We start from the raw sequence: 5,023 nt of genomic DNA, 5'->3' as shown, positions 1-5,023 counted from the left end.
TAAATCAACATCAACTCATTGAGCAAAAATAGAAGTTGCTGGAAAAGCCCAGCAGGTCTGGCAGCATCTGTGAAGGATGAAACAGAGTTAACGTTTCGGGTCCGGTGACCCTTCCTCAGACCCGAAATGTTAACTCTGTTTTTACCTTCACAGACGCTGCCAGACCTGCTGGGCTTTTCCAGCAACTTCTGTTTTTGCACAATGAGTTGATGTTGATTTAAAGTTTGATGCTTCTGGGTTCAGATTGATTGAAAATTGTATAATGGTTTGTTAGTGATATTCTGTTTGAATCATTGAACAGTTCCAAAAGCCAGGCTGACCTATTTTCTTAAATTGAGACACTTAGCTCTCTCATTTATGACAGAGTTGGGCGATATCAAAAAACTATCTGCTCGTAAGCATATGCATCAGATTTCATATCCCTGTACACCTATGTACAGACTCCTATTTGCTGCTGATAGCATATTCCTGGAAGAATCTGGGGAGGTCAGATTTGTAACATTAGTGAAGAATTAACACTTGCCCATGGTCTTTATACAAACAGGTGGCTCACTGAACTGCAACTAAAGAAAACCACACCATAGTGTTCACTGGGAGCAAAGGGACTGGGATAAATGGTGCACTGAACTTCCCCTGTCAGAACTAGCATTATCAAGCTAGTGAGCAGACACGTCCTCTTCACATTAGAATGGCCAACTTTATTTTCCCCAACTGAAGGGACAGGCCAGCTTTCTGCAGTGTTTCAAACCACACTCCCCACGTTATCATCCTACTCTGATCTTGACATTTTTAAAACTCATTTGTGGGATGTGGGTGTCACTAGCTGGGCCCAGCATTTATTGCCCGTCCCTGGTTGCCCTTGAGAAGGTGGTGGTGAGCTACCTTCTTGAGCCGCTGCAGACCACCTGACCCACAATGCTATTAACGAGGGAATTCCAGGATTTTGACCCAGTGACAGTGAAGTAATGGCAATATATTTCCAAGCCAGGATGATGAGTGGCTTGGAGGGGAACTTGCAGGTGGTGGTGTTCCCATGTGTCTGCTGTTCTTATTCTTCGAGATGGAAATAGTCCTGGGTCTGGAAGGTGCTGTCAGAGGATCTTTGGTGAATTTCTGCAGGGCATCTTGAAGATAGTTCACACTGCTGCTGCTGAGGGAGGGAGGGAATAGATATTTGTGGATGTAGTGTCAATCAAGCGGGTTGCTTTATCCTGGATGGTGTCAAGCTTCTTGAGTGTTGTTGGGGCTGCACCCATCCAGGCAATCGGGGAGTATTCCATCACACTCCTGACTTGTGCCTTGTAGATGATGGACAGGCTCTGGGAAGTCAGGAGGTGAGTTACTTTCTGCCGTGTTCCTAGCCTCTGCCCTGCTCTTGTAGCTACTGCAATTGTTTGGTGGGTCCATAGATTGTCATCTATGAAATGGGACTCTCACCCAGGGGTATTATTCCCTTCGGGGTATGATATCCAAATTGTTTCTCCAAATCTTCAGATTGCTTTTACAATTATTTCATGTTGACCTTCCAGTGCTTTGTACTCCATGATCATTTCGGGTTTCACTGTCGCAGGTACAGATCCTGTAGATTTGATTTCCTTTCTGTTGACATCTGTGGAATGGACAGTATGTGTATGTTTGTGTTCATGTTCCTGTCTGTGTGTGTTCATTCGTTCATTCATGTTTGTTGCCATTTGTTGATTCAATTTCCAAAATAACGGCAAATGTCACTTTTTCATCATGTTATCCCATTCCCCCTCCCCCTCACCACAATAAGAGCTTCAATAACGAGCTCAGAATAATCTGCTTATTGTGAACCATGTTCTTAGTGATCAGAATATATGGGGGTGAAAGCAGGAACAGGGGTCTGAGTTGGATGATCAGCCATGATCAGATTGATTGGTGCAGCAGGCTCGAAGGGCTGAATGGCCTATTCTTGCTCCTACTTTCGATGTTTATAATCAAGCTTACTTTTAACACAAGTGGCAACTACTGGTTAACAGCTTAAACTATGATCTGGAATTAAGTGATATATCTTTATACAGAAAAGTGTCAAAATAATTCCATCTCTTCCAGATTCCTTCACATCGTTCTTCAATATAGTTTTGTATTCCTGGCAATAGTTTCAGAAAATAAATATTCAGGGTTTGAGTGAAGATTTGTAGCTTGGGTGCTGGTTGTAGATGTTCATCTGCAGACTCCATCAATAACCACATTGAATTAGACCCGATATACTAACTATTACAACGCACAATTGGAACTGGCACCTACTGGAAGCAGCAAAAACCAGACAATATAAATGCAAACTGGCACAAGACAACAATGCTTCACAGGAGGCTCTACAGCACTGAGGATGTCACCTAGTAAGGGGATGAAACATTTGCTAACAAACCTCCTAGCTCGGTGAACACACCAACATCTAGAAAATAAATATGACCATTAAGAATTCTGCCAAACATTAACACATTATTTTTCATTTCACACATGTGCAAGTCAAATAAATGCATTTTGGGAAGTTGAAAAGATACACAGAGGATAATGTTTACATGACTGTATGGCAGATCAAATTATGTCTAATGCCTGTACCCTGACATTGAGGTTAGCTCAGGTGGCTGGATGGCTGGTTTGTAATGCAGAGTAATGTTAACACTGTGGAATCTATTCCTGCCCCAGCTGATGTCATCATGAAGGACTCTCCTTCTCAATGTCTCCCTTTGCCTGATGCATGGTGACCCTCAAGTTAAACCACCACCAGTCTTTTCTCTCTAATGAGACAGCAGCCCCTATGTTCTGGCAAAATGATGGCAAATTTACCTGACATTAATATAAGTTACATAAAGGGTTGACAAATTTATGTTGCTTGGAAATAAACTCTTTTGAAAATAAAGTCAGTTATGTAGGCTGGACATTTTTCTCTCTGGTATGGGAAATGTTTCAGAACCATCATTAAACAATGCCAACAATCTGGTTGTGTTTCTGGGCTGTAACTTATTGATGTGGGATCTGGAGTTCTGTGCATTTTTATCAGCACCCATATACTTGCTTTGGATAGATGGATTTATAATAACGTTTATTAAGTTTCTACTTGAAACTTTCTCGCAGTTGAACTCGTTGAGGAATGAAACCATTTGTACTCAGTCAATACAAAAGGTGATGGATCATCATTCATGGACTGGTATAGTCCAGAGTAGGCCAGCACATCTATGAAATCAACTACATCTCTATGTCCCATGTCATGACTAATTTTTATGCAGTAAAACTACCTGCAGTGAGAAATCCATGAATGCATAGAACCTTCCCATTAGTTCCTGGACCCTTGCAGTTTGTTCAGCCTTTCCTAATTTCATTGCTTTTGCCTTCCCATCGCTGCCTTTGCTCCTTATTCTTTGTCACTTTTAAATATTTGTTTGTTTATTGTTTTATTATGATTGCCACTAATTATTATGTTCCCAAAGGGACAGATAATGTTTACAAAAAAATTCAGACTTCCAATTAATGAGTGAAAGAGTAACATGTTGAGATTTCACATTTTTTAAAATCAAAACCTTTACTTTAACAAATGACTCATGATCACACTATTGACTAAACACCGTTTTCATTATGTACCTGACTTAGAACAGGTGGATTAAACCATCAGCACTCTGAATAATTCTTAAATGCTTTTCATGTCAAAGGCTAATGTGTGACTGGACGTGATTGGGATGTTGATGTTTGGAGTTTTAAGAGCTTTTTGGTCTTTATCCCTTCAGTGCAAAGCCTGAATCTGAGTGCTTACCCTGTAGTAGAACGGAGATGGTGGCTAGCAGGCCTGGAGTGAAGATGGCTACTTTTTGGGATCCATTGGAGCCTGGTCAAACCATGGGGAAGCCCTTATGAAAGTTGTAATGCCTATCTTTTTAGCTTTATTTCATATTTTCCTAACTTGTACTATGTATATCTGTAATGTGATGTAACATTTTTCTTTATTTTCTCTTTTTTGTCCCTAAGATTTGTATCTGGGTACTTTGTACCTAAGATGGGGTTGCGTGTTCGTGACATTGTACACTTTTCACTGTACTCCCGTTCTTTCGTAGCTTGAGTACATGTGACAATAAACCTAATTCTAATTCTAGTTTTGTCCAGTTTGTGTTTCGATTCCCTTGGTTGGGTGCATCTGTGATTTTATAGAGATGCACAAGTGGATCTTGGTGCCCTTCAGTTTGAACTCTGCATTGGCTGAGATATCTTGCTTTGAAAAATGGGTTAGAGAAAGATGGTGGTTCTTTTGATTTCTTTACCCTCTGCCTTCCCTCTCTATAATACACTTTTCCCCACTAGTACTTTAGTGCAAAATGGCAAAACTGTGAATTAGTGAGATGGGAGCGTAGGGTTTTAAATTTTAAGGGTTAGTCTTGTGAAAATCTTCTCTTTCTTCCAAAATTCTATAAACTCTGAGATTATTCATGCAGATCAGAAGAATGATTTAAGAAAGGAATCCAGTGCTCCAAATGATGAAGGGAAGTGTGCCGTATGTCTTCTTTATGACCTTGTTTACTTGTATTCATGAAGCCAGAAATATCATAGAATCCCTACAGTTTGGAAACAGGCCATTCAGCCCATTAAATCCACACTGACTCTTTGAAGAGCATCCGAACCTGACTCACTCTACTACCCTATCGCGGTGACCTTGCATTTCCCAGGGCTAATCCACCAATCTTACAGGTCACTGTGCCATCCCATATGTGGCTCAACCAGGTAATACTGTGATATCATTGAGCCAAAGTCACAGGACGGAGGCTCAGTGGTTAGCACTGCCGCCTCCCTAGGGTCATATTTGACATGAGATATTAACTTTCTCTCTCTCTCTCTCTCCACAGATTAAGTTTCTCCAGGACTTTCTATTTCTATTTTAACAACGTTGATTGGGTCATAAGTCCTTCGTGTTTCAAATGCAGCAAAGATTCTCTTTTTCGGGCTGGGGCTACTTTCCCTGGAACATTGGAGCCTGAGGTTCTAGGGGTTTCTAAAACCGTGACAGGTATGGATA

At 40.9% G+C, this 5,023-nt stretch overlaps 1 long non-coding RNA gene across 1 annotated transcript in view; it reads left to right on the top strand.

The window, feature by feature from the left end:
* LOC125485400 overlaps positions 1-3,958 on the top strand; it is a 19,947-nt gene extending 15,989 nt beyond the window's left edge. The window contains exon 3 of the long non-coding RNA XR_007264136.1: positions 3,747-3,958. This is a non-coding gene — a long non-coding RNA (uncharacterized LOC125485400). The remainder of the gene's footprint in view (positions 1-3,746) is intronic.
* The last annotated feature ends 1,065 nt before the right edge of the window (positions 3,959-5,023 follow it).

This window comes from Rhincodon typus, chromosome 18 (assembly GCF_021869965.1).
Source record: "Rhincodon typus isolate 14 chromosome 18, sRhiTyp1.1, whole genome shotgun sequence".
Classification (NCBI taxonomy): domain Eukaryota; kingdom Metazoa; phylum Chordata; class Chondrichthyes; order Orectolobiformes; family Rhincodontidae; genus Rhincodon; species Rhincodon typus.
The sequence above is the reverse complement of the archived record's forward strand: the minus strand, read 5'-3'. Positions and strand labels throughout refer to the sequence as shown.